Below are 20,352 nucleotides of genomic sequence, written 5' to 3'. Positions count from 1 at the left end.
CGTATTCAGGAAACGTTGGGGAATGTGTTTTGGGGTGTCTTTTTACATATACCCATGCTGGGTGAGAGAAATATCTTGGCAAAAGACAACTTTTTCCATTTTTTTATACAAAGTTGGCATTTGACCAAGATATTTATCTCACCCAGCATGGGTATATGTAAAATGACACCCCAAAACACATTGCCCAACTTCTCCTGAGTACGGCGATACCAGATGTGTGACACTTTTTTGCAGCCTAGATGCGCAAAGGGGCCCAAATTCCTTTTAGGAGGGCATTTTTAGACATTTGGATACCAGACTTCTTCTCACGCTTTGGGGCCCCTAGAATGCCAGGGCAGTATAAATACCCCACATGTGACCCCATTTTGGAAAGAAGACACCCCAAGGTATTCAATGAGGGGCATGGCGAGTTCATAGAAATTTTTTTTTTTTGGCACAAGTTAGCGGAAATTGATATTTTTTATTTTTTTCTCACAAAGTCTCCCGTTCCGCTAACTTGGGACAAAAATTTCAATCTTTCATGGACTCAATATGCCCCTCACGGAATACCTGGGGGTGTCTTCTTTCCGAAATGGGGTCACATGTGGGGTATTTATACTGCCCTGGCATTCTAGGGGCCCTAAAGCGTGAGAAGAAGTCTGGAATATAAATGTCTAAAAAATTTTACGCATTTGGATTCCGTGAGGGGTATGGTGAGTTCATGTGAGATTTTATTTTTTGTCACAAGTTAGTGGAATATGTGACTTTGTAAGAAAAAAAAAAAAATTCCGCTAACTTGGGCCAAAAAAAAGACTGAATGCAGCCTTACAGAGGGGGGGGGATCAATGACAGGGGGGTGATCAATGACAGGGGGGGTGATCAATGACAGGGGGGTGATCAGGGAGTCTATATGGGGTGATCACCCAACTGTCATTGATCACCCCCCTGTAAGGCTGCATTCAGACGTCCGTATGATTTTTACGGATCCGATCAGTCTATCAGTGGATCCGTAAAAATCATGCGGACATCTGAATGGAGCTTTACAGGGGGGTGATCAATGACAGAGGGGTAATCAATGACAGGGGGGTGATCAGGGAGTCTATATGGGGTGATCACCACAGTCATTGATCACTCCCCTGTAAGGCTGCATTCAGACGTCCGTATGATTTTTACGGATCCGATCAGTCTATCAGTGGATCCGTAAAAATCATGCGGACATCTGAATGGAGCTTTACAGGGGGGTGATCAATGACAGGGGGGTGATCAGGGAGTCTATATGGGGTGATCACCTCCGTCATTTATCACTCCCCTGTAAGGCTGCATTCAGACGTCCGTATGATTTTTACGGATCCGATCAGTCTATCAGTGGATCCGTAAAAATCATGCGGACATCTGAATGGAGCTTTACAGGGGGGTGATCAATGACAGAGGGGTAATCAATGACAGGGGGGTGATCAGGGAGTCTATATGGGGTGATCACCACAGTCATTGATCACTCCCCTGTAAGGCTGCATTCAGACGTCCGTATGATTTTTACGGATCCGATCAGTCTATCAGTGGATCCGTAAAAATCATGCGGACATCTGAATGGAGCTTTACAGGGGGGTGATCAATGACAGGGGGGTAATCAATGACAGGGGGGTGATCAGGGAGTCTATATGGGGTGATCAGGGGTGATCAAGGGCTAATAAGGGGTTAATAAGTGACGGGGGGGGGGGTGTAGTGTAGTGGTGCTTGGTGCAACATATTACTGAGCTGCCTGTGTCCTCTGGTGGTCGATCCAAACAAAGGGGACCACCAGAGGACCAGGTAGCAGGTATATTAGACGCTGTTATCAAAACAGCGTCTAATATACCTGTTAGGGGTTAAAAAAATCACATCTCCAGCCTGCCAGCGAACGATCGCCGCTGGCAGGCTGGAGATCCACTCGCTTACCTTCCGATCCTGTGAACGCGCGCGCCTGTGTGCGCGCGTTCACAGGAAATCTCGCGTCTCGCGAGAGGACGCACCGGCGCGTCCACCCAGAACAACAGGACCGCCGCAAAGACGCAATCCTGCGTACGGCGGTCCTGAGGAGGTTAAACTCACACTAGTGAGTTTTTTGCACAGGTTCAATGCTTGAAGTGAACGCATAGCACCCACACTAAATCCTGCCCCATTCATTTTAACGGGTTTGTGCACATCAACGCATCATTTCTGCATTGCGTGATAATTGCAGCATGTTCTATATTCTGTGTTTTTTTTACGCAGCCCTGGCCCATAGAAGTGAATGGGGCTTCAGTGAAAAACAAATTGCATCCGGATGCAATGCGTTTTTTACTGATGGTTGCTAGGAGATGTTGTTTGTAAATCTTCAGGTTTTTTTCACGCGCTTGAAAAACGTATCAAAACTGAATTCACCCGCACTGAAGTAACTGAAACACTTAATGCAATTGCAGACAAAACTGAATGAACTTGCTTGTGAAATGGTGTGAGTTTCACTGAACGCATCCTGAATGCATCCGTATGGTTCGTGTGAAAGATGCCTAAAACCCATCTTCAGTGTCTACAGTATCTACACTGAAGACGCTCCAGAGCCAGCCTGCCTCTATCCTCCCATCCTGCAAGCATATCCATATCAAATATATAAAACTGAGTGACCTTATATTATTGTAAATTCAGCTCTGTCCTTTCTTCCTGCCATCTGCACACTGTCAGTGGTGAGTGCTGACAGTGTGTGTTCACTCTGTATCCCCAGTGCGCTGACTCACTAACCTGCCGCCAGAAGATACAAGAAAGTTGCCAGCCAGCACTCACTATTGTCAGTGAGTATAGAAGGCAGGGAAAGCCGTAAAATCTTTTTTTATAGTATGTACAGTATATAATATTATATATATATATATATATATATATATAAATATATAGAGATAGTTATATATAATTTATGTATATAATCATCCCTATATACTGTAGAACTGCTTCTGTCTCTCCCTGCCTTCTATACTTACTGTCAATAGTGAGCACTGACTGCCTGCTCTCCTGTCTTACTGTTGATTGGTGGAATCCAGACTTTTTAAGACGGTTTTGTAACTGCAGCGTTCCACATTTGTGTGAAAAGGGGACATTTTAAACATCTGAATATTTATGTATTTGCATTGTAGGGTATTTCCTTTTATCAGACTGGCAATGTAATTTACACCCACTCACCCCTAGGTGGTGCTGGCACCACATAATACATATAGTTTGGGTGTGTCTAGACAGGAAGTTAGTTAGTTGGAGTTAGTTAGTAGTTGGTGAGAGGAGGAAAAGCAAGTTCATGGAGGAGAGAAACAGGCTAAAATCACCATGTAGCTGTTTTCCTTTCCTCTGGGCCCTGATCAAGCCTGGAGAAGACTACCACAGCAACCAAGCACCAGACAGTGAGTCTATGTATAAAGATGCAGAGAGCCAGCCCTCTACCCTCTTATTTTGCGTTCTTAAAATACACAAGCCATACTGTGATATCCTTTACTTATTTGATCAGATCATTTACAGGAATGGATACTAGTGGATTGATGCTAAATGTTTATCTAGTATCATGGACGTCATGTACGTCTTGCCATTTAGATTATGTCTCTCCAATGTGGTTCATATTGTCGCTCTGAAAAGGTGCTATGTAACCTTTTTGAAATATACAATCTGTATCCTATGTCTGTAATACGGAAAATGTCATGGTATGTCATTGTATGGTGCCTTTCTTTTCAATAAAAATAAAATTTTCAAAGATGCAGAGAGCCTAGCGAGGGTAACAGCTAAACTTAGCTCATGGACCTCATTAGCACAAGTGCCTGAGAGCAACTTTCCAAGTGCCAGGACACAAATAGACAATTAGTGCGCAGAATTGTCCTTATCCACTACACAAGCCTTCCGGGTCATAGTGGAAAAATATAAACCTATTTAGAAGAGTATCCTGCAAATAATGAAGCAGATGGGTTTGCCTGCTATAAGGGAGATCACCCTTAAAGAATAGTTCATAGTAACCAGATATATCAGCATACTTAGTACCAGAGTGCTATAGAGTGAATTTAGGATTACCACCAGGATCCTTGCCTGTAAAGTGTCTACTTTAAAAGGGACAACTCCTTCATTGACAACTGCCACTACCTGATAATAGGATTACAGGCGAACGTATTATTACTTATATTGTGAATTATAGTGGCTCACTCTGTTTGACACCGCGGTAATGGTGCTCTGCTGCAAGTGATTCACCCAATCTCTTAACAAGTAAATAAATATAAAATAATCAGCAGGCACTCACCATCTGTATTTCACACATATATAACACATTTATTATTATTTAAAATTTAAAATATCAAAATGAATAAAAATATAAAATGGATAACAATATATCTAAATTATGCACACAGTATAGAAAGTTAATAACCATATGTTAATATATAATGGCTTAAGAATGCACTGAGGAAGAGGTGAGGTCACCTCGAAACGCGTCTGGCGGACTAAAGGAACCAAACTACAGACCAAATCATCCTGCAGGATTAAAGATTAAAGAATCGAAAAAGTAAGGATCATACAAGATTCCCAACAACTTCATTTTTTTTCCATTCAATGCCATGTGAGATGCTGACAGCTGAACGAAATCAACACATCACATAGACAAGCGCTCTAGACTTGGGTGAGTAGCTTAACTGTGAGAGGGACGCCTCCACAGCAAGCACAATCAAAATTTATAACAAGACTATTTATATTGAACTATTAATTCGAAAATCACCCACTGATAAACTATATAGCTGCAGTGCTCTACTGTGAATATCAGATCTTTCATGGTATAAATTAAGGAAATGTATGAAAAATGATCGACCGAAACTAGAGCAAGTATAATATATTACGAACATTCTGCAACTAATTTAACACTGGATTATGTTGGATTACCCATAAGAATAAGAAGACAAGTATACTTAGCGAATTTTCGAAATTATATTCATATAATATCTGAAAATTATATATGAAATATTCTAAGGACACTTCTCTGCTATTTATCTGATTTTTATTCGACCACTTATCCGATTTTTTTATCTGACTATTCAATCGATCTTTTTATCTGAATATTTAATCGATTTTTTACAAATTGACTCTACCACATTTATCCATTATATATTAACATATGGTTATTAACTTTCTATACTGTGTGCATAATTTAGATATATTGTTATCTATTTTATATTTTTATTCATTTTGATATTTTAAATTTTAAATAATAATAAATGTGTTATATATGTGTGAAATACAGATGGTGAGTGCCTGCTGATTATTTTATATTTATTATTACTTATGCTTTACAAAAAAAACTTTCCATTGATGAACTGTACCAACTGTCCAGAGACTATTGATTTGCAGTAAATGTTCAACTGGTTTACAACAAACGACTCATCATTCTTACTACTGCTACTCTCAACATTTGCACCTTACAGTGCTGGCGTCACAAACCAGGGGCCCAGCCACCAAAGCACCTTAAACACCAATTACCATCAAGGGCACCTCAACTTCCATCTTCCATCTGGCTGGTGTTCCCTGTAAAAGAGAGTGCCCTGGAGGATTTTGTGCTGTCTTCCTCATGACTGCACGCCTGCCCAGGGAGGCATCTGCTAACCGCACAAACAACTACTACCCCCATCGGCCCACCGTGAGCCTCACGTGTTTTCCCCTGCGTGTCCCGGTCGCTGCATAACCTTTTCCAGCCTGATAACCACACACAACTGTTCTTCTGAGGTCGTAAGGGTTAAATAGAATAAGCTATATGATCTGTATGAAGGATAGGATGCTGGGTGACATCATACTAGAGGGTGAATATATTTACATTACATATATTGTCCATATAAGGAACTGTTCCTAGTCAGCACTATTGTAATGTGAGCCGCAGCTGTTTCCTGTATGTATGGATGGATGTATAAGAAGCCAGGATTCTCAGAATAAACTCAGAGCTGTTTCAGAGACATACCGTCTGTGTGTGTCATTGAGAAATAACTCTCCAGGGGCCTGTCATTGGGAAGGAGGAGGAATCAGGGTGCATCCAGAAGCAGACCACTTTCAGCTGGGAGCTCTGTCCGGGATTGAACATACAGGAATTCGGTAAGTACGGAAAATTCCTGCCTTTTAGGACTGGGGAAATTCCGATGCTTTCCGAAGAAACACTGTTGTTTCTATATTGAATCCACTTTAGACACACTGAAAGGAATAGTATCTATCTTAAGGCAAGATAGACTATAAATAGACTACTGGCCAAGTCTAACAGATAAATTCTTTAGGGAAGGATTTAAAAGAGGAATTCTTTTGGCAAGAATTCAAATAGTGTCTACACCCTGGTTCCTCTTGTCACCCAAATTATATTGCTTCTTATGTCACTTTCTTCTGCTTTCTTTTATGTTATGATGTTATGAAGCATTAGGTAATTTAATTTTATGCTGAAGGTAAGCAGCAAATGATACTGTGAAAACTGTATTAACTTTATTGTGTGTGTCCTGTTAGACCGTAAGACGCCCCACCACTCTGGCGAGGGGAAACCCGCTAACCTAGAAACTGGTGAACGCAAATGACGGTTTTAAGGGATAATACTAACAGACAGTTGAGAAGGAAGTTGAAAATAGACATAAGTCCTCTGACCCAGTTGACAGGAATTGTCGGAGCCTTTACGGGTCAGTACAGCCAGTCCTGGGGAGAGTTCTGCTCTGCCTCTGTCTCAATTAAGTTAGAAGAAATGGGTTAGAAGAAATGGAAAGGTCTCTCCACCCCCCCCCCGTATGTAAGAGAAACATGTAAGGATTATGTAGCCGGGGTCTGTGGGACTGATTATTATTTAGTTACTCCCTGTGTGGATAATATGGCAGGATGGACAGAGGGGATGAAGAGTATAAATTTGTTCCCTCGGGAAGGGGCTAATGACACCTTTCATATGGATATGGTAAAAGGGTTATGTTTGGGTGACAATGAAGCTTACCCATATTATGGTCCAGACCTCCAGTGGGACATGCAGTATATGAAGTTGGGAGGGGAAAATTGGCTTACTTATGCACCATATTGGTATGATAGACCAAATAAAAAGGTTAACAAACAGAAGGCAGAGAACCAGGAGGGATATAAAAAGAAACATGAGTTAGAAAAAGAATTGACAAGGGGTTCACTTCAGAAGCCCCCTCCTCCCTATTTAGGAAATATCCCACAGATATATCCATCCCTTTCAAAAGATGACTTAGATTTACTGGCTGGATATACTGCTACCAACATCCAACCACCTACAGCTCCCCAGCTCCCGCAGCCACCTCTGCAGTTACCACAACCTATGCCTGATCAGAGTGGTCAGGATCCAGCGGCTGGTGCTGTTGGTGATGGGGATGTCATATCTCCCAGAGGCCTTAGATCACAAAAGTCTTTTCCCAAACCTGAACATATACCTCATCCTGATGAGGACAATGACCTCGAGGAACAGTTCCCTTTTATGACTGTAGGGGACACCTTGTTAAAGAAACCTATTGAAGTAGATGATATTAATTAGATTGTTAAACACTGCCCTAAACCCTCTTCATCTTTATCTATGTTGATGGAATTCCTAGAGGCAGGGGTTATTGAGGAAATTATTTCCCCCTATAATACACCTATCAACCTAGTGAGAAAGGCAGATAATACCTTTAGGTTTATCCAGGATCTTAGAGTGGTAAATGCACAGAGATGGTACGTGGTTCCAGACGTACCATCTCTGCTATCAGCTATTCCTGCCCATGCAGAGTTTTTCTCTGTTATTGATTTAAAGAACGCATTTTTTTCCATCCCAGTTGACAAGGAGACACGGACACTTTTTGCCTTCACATTTAAATTTCGCCAGTAAACTTGGTGTAGAATGCCTCAGGGTTATGTAGACTCCCCAGTAGTCTACTCCATTGTCCTCCAAGTTAGACTGCGCCCTTGGACTGCCCATCATGATTCTGTCCTTCTACAATATGTGGACGATCTCCTTATATTTAGTTCTACCCGGGAAGCCTGCCAGGCAGACTGTGTTAGTTTATTACTGTGGTTATGTGAATGTGGTTACAAAGTTTCTAGGAAGAAATTACAATGGTGTATGGAAACTGTTGAGTATTTGGGCTTTGTTCTCAGTAAAGGTGAGAGGAAAATCAGCCATGCCAGAATTACCGCCGTACTGGGTCTGCCCCGCCCACAAACCAAGAAAGACATGTTGACCTTTCTTGGCATGATTGGTTACTGCCGCCAATGGATTGCTGATTGTTCCTACTATGATAATATTCTGAGACAAGCCACTAATACTGAGATGCATGACTTCATTAAATGGTCTGAGGAAATGTTACAAGCTTTTAGTCATTTGAAATGTGCAATGGTTTCAAGTCCTGGTTTGGGCCTACCCGACTATGGCGTGATGTTTCACTTATTTGCCAGGGACAATTGTAAAACCATGGCGGGAGTCCTGGCGCAGGATCATGGAGGCAAATTCCGCCCTGTTGCTTTTTTCTCGCAAGTGGTTCCCGTACAGGTTCAGGGCATGCCTGCGTGTCTCAGGAGTTTGGCAGCCTGTGCTATGGTCGCTGAGATGGCCACGCCTATCACCCTAGGTCATCCCACCACTCTGCATACCTCATACAATGTTCAGGCCCTATTGAAGAACATACATACACAATATATGTCAGCACAAAGACTGAGTGGATATGAAGTTTTGTTGCTATCTAATCCTCAACTTCATATCAAATACTCAGCACCCACATTCGGTCCAATGGCTATACTGAATGCCCTACTTGGCCACAAGGCAGAGCAGGATGATTTGCCTCCTCCCCATGCATGTACTGAACTTATACATGAACATACCTCACCTAGGCCTGACTTACAGTCCACACCCATTGAAGGAGCACCTGATATTTTTGTGGATGGATCCTGTTCCCGCCCTAATGACAGCACTTATCATGCAGGATACGCTGTGGTTCAACTCCCTGATGTTATACTGGAATCAAATCCTATACCTTTTCAGTCAGCCCAAGCAGCTGAACTGATTGCCCTCACTAGAGCTTGTTGTCTTTTTGAGGGGAGAGATGTAAATGTATACACCGATTGCAAGTATGCCTTTGGGGTTGTACATGGTCATGGGGTAATCTGGCAGAGGAGAGGCTTCATAGCTGCAGATGGGAAACAACTCTCACATTCCACCCTAGTACATGATCTCCTGGCCACCATCCAATTACCAAGCAAAGTTGCTATTATCCATTGTAAGGCATATATGGGTCTCCAAATGCACAAAGCTAAAGGGAATGCCCTAGCTGATCAGGCAGCAAAAGAGGCTGCTATTAGAACGACAGCAACAGTTCAAATGCCCTCCCTAGTTCCAGACATTACCCTTGCTGACAATCTATTGCTAAGCCTCCAGGATTTGGCTACAAGTAGTGACAAAATAGAATGGCAGTCGGTAGGTGCAGTACAAGACCCTAATACGGGTCTTATCTGCAAAGAGGGGAAACCATGTATTCCAGTTGCAAGCGCCCCGATTTGAATTGCACAATATCATGGTCTTGGCCATAGGGTGCACAGGCAACCACTGACCTCATTTGGAGAGATTTTTTTATACCAGGTCTTAGATCAAATTGAACAAGATGTTGCTCGTGCCTCTCCTTTCTCTCCACAGGAACCTACGCATCCTTTCCAACCAGGAGACGTGGTGATAGTCCAGCGCCTGGCAAAAGGACGAAAGCAGACTGAGTTCTCGTTTGCACCACCCACCCGAGTGGTAGCAGTCACCAGAACAGCGATTCTCACAGAAGAGGCTCCAATCTGGATTCACGCTAGCAGAGTGAAAAGGGTCCCTGAGGCTTCTTCTCCGGTGACGGATTAAGACATAGAGGGTGAAGCAGGTGTGAAATCCCTGAACAAAGAGGGGAGCTCAGAAGAAGATTCCCTGAAAAGTGCCTTGCCACAGGCTGAAGATGATGACCCCACAACATTCTGGGAGATTTGTTTGTCTGCTGATAATTATTAATCTTTGTGTTTTCTTGCCAGTCTGGCTTATTACTACATGTATTTATCACCCAGGGAAGATGAGTTTCTTCTGCGGTGCACCAAATAATCAGTCAGTATATAAAAGATCTCAGGAGCAAGATCCCTTTGCTCCCGTCCCCTTTTATTCTGAAGAGAATAGTATAGTCAGGATGGCAAATGCCCGAAAATGTTAGTTCATTGTGCCTTAAAGACTTACAGACCCCACGGGATCTTATACAAACATGTGCATTGTTGACAGAAGTATAATAAAATTAAGAAAAGTCATTAACAAAATAAAATATTTATGAGTCCTATTTTAGTGATGTACATAGCCATAGAGATTTTATGCTTATATAAAAATATTTTTATTCTATTTCTACATTTTATATATTTTTTAAAACAACACAGTAGGTTTATATATTAGTTCTTGATTTTATGTAATTAAATTGCTCATATATATTTGATAATGATCGATATCGAAATAATATGAAACCAAAACAAAAAAACGCATCGAAACCGCAATACATAGAATATAGTGTCAGAACCGCACAAATATGGTGCGGTTTTTGACACTTTGTGATTATTTGCAGTTATTGGTCTGTGTCCTTATTAACATAGATAAATAGTATGGAGCAGATCGGTACATGCAAATTGTAGATGGTGAATAAAATAGGCATAACTATAGGTGTAATAGTAAGCAAAAAATAAGAGGTTGCAGCTGTATTTATATGCGTGTATGTTTATATGGATATATAGTTATATAGATAAATGTGATTCTTTTTAAATATACTGCAGTGTGTTAGCGATATACTCAAACCGTATATTTAATGTATTCTTATTGGTTTTAAATTGAATTAGTAAGGGACATATTCACAAATTAGACCGGAGAAGCATGGTATGTCACTTCCGTTTTCAAACTGATTAATTTAATTTAATCAACACATGATGGAGGTATATAAAAGTCGGTCAGTTCCATGGAGATTTCAGCCACTGATGAAGGAGTCGTAGTTAACTCCGAAACGCGTTTGGTAATCGTCCCATGGAATAAAGTACGGCATCGGAAGACTCAAAGAGCTCAAATGAAAGGAAAGACAAGCAAAGGATCGGTGATTTTGCATCGCGAATAAGCGGAGATAAGCCGGATATCTGTCTGTTTGGAGAGCCAGCTGTGTGACTTTGTCCACTTTTGCTGAATAACTGATTCATCTCCAATACAGCTCGGCTATACAAATACACCGAAGATCCTATAGCCGCATCATCTGTACTTGCTGGCAATTGTGTAACTCACTGCCTATCATACGTGGGACGCCACCTGTGACGCAGTAAAAGCCGACATCACTACATCAGAAATTGTGAGTATAACTAGTTTCGGCTCTTTGTTACTAAATCCAGCAACAGTATAACACTCTAATACAGATTGCAACTATTGAGTCGCAACAGTTGCAAAGATATCTGTGACTACCCTAAAGACTGTATCCAAACCAACAAACTTTTTTCCTTATATCGGAGTATTGAATGAGTTAAATAACTCTATTGGAAGGACACTAATTACCTCCTCAAATACACTCTGGCATACATATAGTTGAATTATTAGCACAAAATATAGGAGTTTTATATCATTATTGTTATATATACCTTGTAGCTATGTGTTATTATTGAATAATTCTTATATGTATTAGTATATTTTTTAAGTAGTTTTTATGAATTTTTATGAATGTTTATGAAATTGATATTTTTATGATATTTTTATTAATGGTTATTAAAAGTATATCACTAATAATATAATAAAATAATATATTAATTTATCCAATATCTGTGTGGTTCCTGATACTGGTGTGCCCTACCATTTCTCTTTCCGATTTTCCTCTTTTCCAGAGGATTGGGTGAATCCTCTTGATAGGAGCACCCTGTTCCACTCTTGAATATATAGGTGAGCCCTCTCTATTTTATACATTTTTTACTTACTATCACCCATTGAGAGTGAGCTCCCTGTTGTTTTAAGAATGGATATTTGGAGCCACATGGAAAATAAACGTTTGAAGGTGGAAGCCTTTACGTTTGATAAAAATGATGAAGGACTTATAAATTCATCTAATGAAAAATCTGTAGCAGACACATTTAGGGAATTAGAAACCTTATTGCAAAAACAGTTGAGACAACGCTGGGAAATTAGAGCTCTCAGACAATATATTATACAAGGAATAATACCAACTGGACTGTTGTTATCCAAAACCCCAGCATATGATTTGCTTAATATTGATTTTGAAAAAGAGTGGGATGATTTCCTATATACACAATCCATTGTTTTAATGGAAATGGTGATAAAAAGGAGATCTCAAATTTTGGAGCAACTAACAGTCCAGATTGAGGAACTAAAAGTGACTATGACAAATTTACCAAAAAATGAGGAATATAAATCATGGGAAGATAGAATTTGTAAAAATATAGACAAAGTGGAATATGATATAATTTCTAAAAAAAGTAAAAAAATCTTTAATGCTAAAAATGCAAGAAAAGACCTAAAAAAACCTATACAAAAAAGAATTAATAGTCAATACACAAAATCACCCACAGAGAGAGATATAACACACAATCTAACACAAGCGGAATATACCATACCAACTTCCAATAGATATGAAATATTTACGGAGAACCATTTTTTAGATCAAACTCCACCTCACCACAAAATAAGATCACGGCAAAAAACACCGAGACGGTCACCACAGCCACATCACACACAAATGGAATCACCAACACATCGGTACAATTTGAGACACAGGGATACCAACCCGGATTATCACCATCACAAAACACATCAACAATACAAATCCCGACCAGTAACACGTTACGAGGAGCACCAGAACACTCAAAGACATCAACACAAATCACAAAGACACGAAAAAGGGCACTACGTAGAGGATCTAGAAAGAAGAAATCACAATCACCATTACAATTAGAAGACACAAATGCCATTATAAATTTGAGCACAACTCCCCTCACTTCTTCACAGATAAAATTATTGAACAAAGGCCTTAAGTTTGCACCATCAAATCAATTAAACAAGTTTGATACAATGATTGGTATAGAAAAGTACATTAGAAAATTATGCTTAAAGAAATATTTCATTAAAAATCCTATAGTAAATGGAGGCCCTTTAATAGAAAGCCGAAAATATATACATACAGATGTAAAAAGCAAATCAGCTAAATATCCACGCCAAGAAATTGGTGATGAGATGATGGCCTTTAGACAGGCTGTAGAATTCGACATTAGGAAAATAAAGGTAAACCAAAGTAGAGATAATAATTTATCAAAAGCCGAAATACAGGCAATAAAACAATTACAAAAGGACCAACAAATAATAATACGTCCGGCAGATAAAGGGGGAGCAATTGTAGTATGGGATAAAGACAAATATAATCAAGAATGTATAAGACAGTTGTCTGATACAATAACGTATAAGCAGTTACGTACTGACCCTACTATAGAATTTCACAAACAATTAGTAACATTATGTGAACAAGGTCAGAAAACAGGCATTTTATCCCAACAAGAATTCCATTATATTACTAATAGCCAGTGCAGATTACCAGTTTTTTACTGCATCCCCAAATTGCATAAAGACCCTATAAACCCACCAGGACGGCCAATAATTTCTGGCATTGGTTCATTGACAGCCAATCTGTCACATTACATAGATAAATTATTGCAACCAGTAGTCAAAACCACCAAATCATATATAAGGGACACTACGTCAGTGATAGATATGGTTGAGAAGATACAATATAAACCCGGATGGATCATAGGAACATTGGACGTGCAGTCTCTATATACCGTAATAAACCATAAACAAGGAATAACAGCTATGGGGCAGCAATTGCAACAAAATAGTCAGGTACCCATAGAACAGATTGAATATTTGCAGACAGTTACCCAATATATTCTGGATCACAACTATTTTTGGTTTGATTCTAATATATATCTGCAAATATGTGGTACTGCCATGGGCACCAGGTTTGCCCCCAGCTACGCCAATTTATTTATGGCGAATTGGGAACGAGAGGTTATAGACCCTAAGCTGGGGACAGACCTGGTGCTCTGGAAAAGGTATATTGACGACGTCCTGTTTATATGGAAAAATGACCAGAAATCATTAGACACATTTTTGGAGGATATAAATAAAAATGACTATAATTTACGCTTTACAGGAAAGACCAGCCAAGAAATGGTGGAATTCTTAGATTTAGAAATAAAAATAGAGGACTCCAGGTTGATTTGTAATACATTTCGAAAACCTACATCAAAGAATAGTTATATTCTATATAATAGCTGTCATCTGCCACAATGGCTCCTAAATGTACCTATAGGACAATTTAGAAGAATTAGGAGAAACTGTTCAAAATTGGAAGTTTTTGAAAAGGAAGCTATAGATATGAAGAATCAGTTTTTGGAGAAGCTATACCCAATAGAGGTTTTGGATACCGCACTAAATAAGGTCAGAGAATTAAATCGGCAATCCTTTTTTGACACAAAAATAAAAATACAGAAAGATGAAAATATGAGAATAATTGTCCCGTTCAATACGCAACATAAAAAAGTGAGGTATATTTTAAATAAACATTGGCATTTCTTGAATAAAGATAAAATAATAGGCCAATTAATTCCTGACTTCCCACAAGTTATCTTTACCAAAGCCCCGAATTTAGCACTCATGGTAGCACCAACCATCCCAAAAACCAAAAATAAAACTGATTCATCCATACAAAAATGGACAAACATTACAGGTTTTTTCCGTTGTGGAAAATGTATGGGGTGCAAAAATACTAGATTTCCTAAAAAGACATCGACAGTGATATCTACAACGAATGGGCACCAACATATAATTAAGGATTTTCTCACATGCAACACTAACAGCGTTATTTATGTTATACAATGTCCGTGTAAAAAACAATATGTGGGAAGAACGAAGAGACAGTTGAAAGTTCGTATAGCGGAACATATTTCCAATATAAAGAAAGGTTATATAAAACACACTTTGTCAAACCACTTTAAACTTGTACATAACCAAGACCCTAGTGGATTGGTTTTTTCAGCCCTGGAAAAAATAGAAACAGATTGGAGGGGAGGAGATCACATCAAGAAAATGTCAAGGGTTGAATCAAGATTCATCTTTGACTTTGATACGCTACTACCAGCAGGATTGAATGCTGAAATTGAAATATATGGATTTTTATAGATGTGTTTTGGGGGGGGGGGTCCCTGACCGAGGAGAGACCCGTGAGTATTTTATGCCTCCGAGTCTCCCCCTGGTGATGGACTCCCCCCTTCAATATCCACTTGTTGACAGAAGTATAATAAAATTAAGAAAAGTCATTAACAAAATAAAATATTTATGAGTCCTATTTTAGTGATGTACATAGCCATAGAGATTTTATGCTTATATAAAAATATTTTTATTCTATTTCTACATTTTATATATTTTTTAAAACAACACAGTAGGTTTATATATTAGTTCTTGATTTTATGTAATTAAATTGCTCATATATATTTGATAATGATCGATATCGAAATAATATGAAACCAAAACAAAAAAACGCATCGAAACCGCAATACATAGAATATAGTGTCAGAACCGCACAAATATGGTGCGGTTTTTGACACTTTGTGATTATTTGCAGTTATTGGTCTGTGTCCTTATTAACATAGATAAATAGTATGGAGCAGATCGGTACATGCAAATTGTAGATGGTGAATAAAATAGGCATAACTATAGGTGTAATAGTAAGCAAAAAATAAGAGGTTGCAGCTGTATTTATATGCGTGTATGTTTATATGGATATATAGTTATATAGATAAATGTGATTCTTTTTAAATATACTGCAGTGTGTTAGCGATATACTCAAACCGTATATTTAATGTATTCTTATTGGTTTTAAATTGAATTAGTAAGGGACATATTCACAAATTAGACCGGAGAAGCATGGTATGTCACTTCCGTTTTCAAACTGATTAATTTAATTTAATCAACACATGATGGAGGTATATAAAAGTCGGTCAGTTCCATGGAGATTTCAGCCACTGATGAAGGAGTCGTAGTTAACTCCGAAACGCGTTTGGTAATCGTCCCATGGAATAAAGTACGGCATCGGAAGACTCAAAGAGCTCAAATGAAAGGAAAGACAAGCAAAGGATCGGTGATTTTGCATCGCGAATAAGCGGAGATAAGCCGGATATCTGTCTGTTTGGAGAGCCAGCTGTGTGACTTTGTCCACTTTTGCTGAATAACTGATTCATCTCCAATACAGCTCGGCTATACAAATACACCGAAGATCCTATAGCCGCATCATCTGTACTTGCTGGCAATTGTGTAACTCACTGCCTATCACACGTGGGACGCCACCTGTGACGCAGTAAAAGCCGACATCACTACATCAGAAATTGTGAGTATAACTAGTTTCGGCTCTTTGTTACTAAATCCAGCAACAGTATAACACTCTAATACAGATTGCAACTATTGAGTCGCAACAGTTGCAAAGATATCGGTGACTACCCTAAAGACTGTATCCAAACCAACAAACTTTTTTCCTTATATCGGAGTATTGAATGAGTTAAATAACTCTATTGGAAGGACACTAATTACCTCCTCAAATACACTCTGGCATACATATAGTTGAATTATTAGCACAAAATATAGGAGTTTTATATCATTATTGTTATATATACCTTGTAGCTATGTGTTATTATTGAATAATTCTTATATGTATTAGTATATTTTTTAAGTAGTTTTTATGAATTTTTATGAATGTTTATGAAATTGATATTTTTATGATATTTTTATTAATGGTTATTAAAAGTATATCACTAATAATATAATAAAATAATATATTAATTTATCCAATATCTGTGTGGTTCCTGATACTGGTGTGCCCTACCATTTCTCTTTCCGATTTTCCTCTTTTCCAGAGGATTGGGTGAATCCTCTTGATAGGAGCACCCTGTTCCACTCTTGAATATATAGGTGAGCCCTCTCTATTTTATACATATATTAACATATGGTTATTAACTTTCTATACTGTGTGCATAATTTAGATATATTGTTATCTATTTTATATTTTTATTCATTTTGATATTTTAAATTTTAAATAATAATAAATGTGTTATATATGTGTGAAATACAGATGGTGAGTGCCTGCTGATTATTTTATATTTATTATTACTTATGCTTTACAAAAAAAACTTTCCATTGATGAACTGTACCAACTGTCCAGAGACTATTGATTTGCAGTAAATGTTCAACTGGTTTACAACAAACGACTCATCATTCTTACTACTGCTACTCTCAACATTTGCACCTTACAGTGCTGGCGTCACAAACCAGGGGCCCAGCCACCAAAGCACCTTAAACACCAATTACCATCAAGGGCACCTCAACTTCCATCTTCCATCTGGCTGGTGTTCCCTGTAAAAGAGAGTGCCCTGGAGGATTTTGTGCTGTCTTCCTCATGACTGCACGCCTGCCCAGGGAGGCATCTGCTAACCGCACAAACAACTACTACCCCCATCGGCCCACCGTGAGCCTCACGTGTTTTCCCCTGCGTGTCCCGGTCGCTGCATAACCTTTTCCAGCCTGATAACCACACACAACTGTTCTTCTGAGGTCGTAAGGGTTAAATAGAATAAGCTATATGATCTGTATGAAGGATAGGATGCTGGGTGACATCATACTAGAGGGTGAATATATTTACATTACATATATTGTCCATATAAGGAACTGTTCCTAGTCAGCACTATTGTAATGTGAGCCGCAGCTGTTTCCTGTATGTATGGATGGATGTATAAGAAGCCAGGATTCTCAGAATAAACTCAGAGCTGTTTCAGAGACATACCGTCTGTGTGTGTCATTGAGAAATAACTCTCCAGGGGCCTGTCATTGGGAAGGAGGAGGAATCAGGGTGCATCCAGAAGCAGACCACTTTCAGCTGGGAGCTCTGTCCGGGATTGAACATACAGGAATTCGGTAAGTACGGAAAATTCCTGCCTTTTAGGACTGGGGAAATTCCGATGCTTTCCGAAGAAACACTGTTGTTTCTATATTGAATCCACTTTAGACACACTGAAAGGAATAGTATCTATCTTAAGGCAAGATAGACTATAAATAGACTACTGGCCAAGTCTAACAGATAAATTCTTTAGGGAAGGATTTAAAAGAGGAATTCTTTTGGCAAGAATTCAAATAGTGTCTACACCCTGGTTCCTCTTGTCACCCAAATTATATTGCTTCTTATGTCACTTTCTTCTGCTTTCTTTTATGTTATGATGTTATGAAGCATTAGGTAATTTAATTTTATGCTGAAGGTAAGCAGCAAATGATACTGTGAAAACTGTATTAACTTTATTGTGTGTGTCCTGGAAGACCGTAAGACGCCCCACCACTCTGGCGAGGGGAAACCCGCTAACCTAGAAACTGGTGAACGCAAATGACGGTTTTAAGGGATAATACTAACAGACAGTTGAGAAGGAAGTTGAAAATAGACATAAGTCCTCTGACCCAGTTGACAGGAATTGTCGGAGCCTTTACGGGTCAGTACAGCCAGTCCTGGGGAGAGTTCTGCTCTGCCTCTGTCTCAATTAAGTTAGAAGAAATGGGTGCAAAGCAAGGAAAGGTCTCTCCACCCCCCCCCCCCCACCCCCCGTATGTAAGAGAAACATGTAAGGATTATGTAGCCGGGGTCTGTGGGACTGATTATTATTTAGTTACTCCCTGTGTGGATAATATGGCAGGATGGACAGAGGGGATGAAGAGTATAAATTTGTTCCCTCGGGAAGGGGCTAATGACACCTTTCATATGGATATGGTAAAAGGGTTATGTTTGGGTGACAATGAAGCTTACCCATATTATGGTCCAGACCTCCAGTGGGACATGCAGTATATGAAGTTGGGAGGGGAAAATTGGCTTACTTATGCACCATATTGGTATGATAGACCAAATAAAAAGGTTAACAAACAGAAGGCAGAGAACCAGGAGGGATATAAAAAGAAACATGAGTTAGAAAAAGAATTGACAAGGGGTTCACTTCAGAAGCCCCCTCCTCCCTATTTAGGAAATATCCCACAGATATATCCATCCCTTTCAAAAGATGACTTAGATTTACTGGCTGGATATACTGCTACCAACATCCAACCACCTACAGCTCCCCAGCTCCCGCAGCCACCTCTGCAGTTACCACAACCTATGCCTGATCAGAGTGGTCAGGATCCAGCGGCTGGTGCTGTTGGTGATGGGGATGTCATATCTCCCAGAGGCCTTAGATCACAAAAGTCTTTTCCCAAACCTGAACATATACCTCATCCTGATGAGGACAATGACCTCGAGGAACAGTTCCCTTTTATGACTGTAGGGGACACCTTGTTAAAGAAACCTATTGAAGTAGATGATATTAATTAGATTGTTAAACACTGCCCTAAACCCTCTTCATCTTTATCTATGTTGATGGAATTCCTAGAGGCAGGGGTTATTGAGGAAATTATTTCCCCCTATAATACACCTATCAACCTAGTGAGAAAGGCAGATAATACCTTTAGGTTTATCCAGGATCTTAGAGTGGTAAATGCACAGAGATGGTACGTGGTTCCAGACGTACCATCTCTGCTATCAGCTATTCCTGCCCATGCAGAGTTTTTCTCTGTTATTGATTTAAAGAACGCATTTTTTTCCATCCCAGTTGACAAGGAGACACGGACACTTTTTGCCTTCACATTTAAATTTCGCCAGTAAACTTGGTGTAGAATGCCTCAGGGTTATGTAGACTCCCCAGTAGTCTACTCCATTGTCCTCCAAGTTAGACTGCGCCCTTGGACTGCCCATCATGATTCTGTCCTTCTACAATATGTGGACGATCTCCTCATATTTAGTTCTACCCGGGAAGCCTGCCAGGCAGACTGTGTTAGTTTATTACTGTGGTTATGTGAATGTGGTTACAAAGTTTCTAGGAAGAAATTACAATGGTGTATGGAAACTGTTGAGTATTTGGGCTTTGTTCTCAGTAAAGGTGAGAGGAAAATCAGCCATACCAGAATTACCGCCGTACTGGGTCTGCCCCGCCCACAAACCAAGAAAGACATGTTGACCTTTCTTGGCATGATTGGTTACTGCCGCCAATGGATTGCTGATTGTTCCTACTATGATAATATTCTGAGACAAGCCACTAATACTGAGATGCATGACTTCATTAAATGGTCTGAGGAAATGTTACAAGCTTTTAGTCATTTGAAATGTGCAATGGTTTCAAGTCCTGGTTTGGGCCTACCCGACTATGGCGTGATGTTTCACTTATTTGCCAGGGACAATTGTAAAACCATGGCGGGAGTCC

Source organism: Bufo bufo, chromosome 3 (genome assembly GCF_905171765.1).
Source record: "Bufo bufo chromosome 3, aBufBuf1.1, whole genome shotgun sequence".
Lineage (NCBI taxonomy): Eukaryota > Metazoa > Chordata > Amphibia > Anura > Bufonidae > Bufo > Bufo bufo.
The sequence above is the reverse complement of the archived record's forward strand: the minus strand, read 5'-3'. Positions refer to the sequence as shown.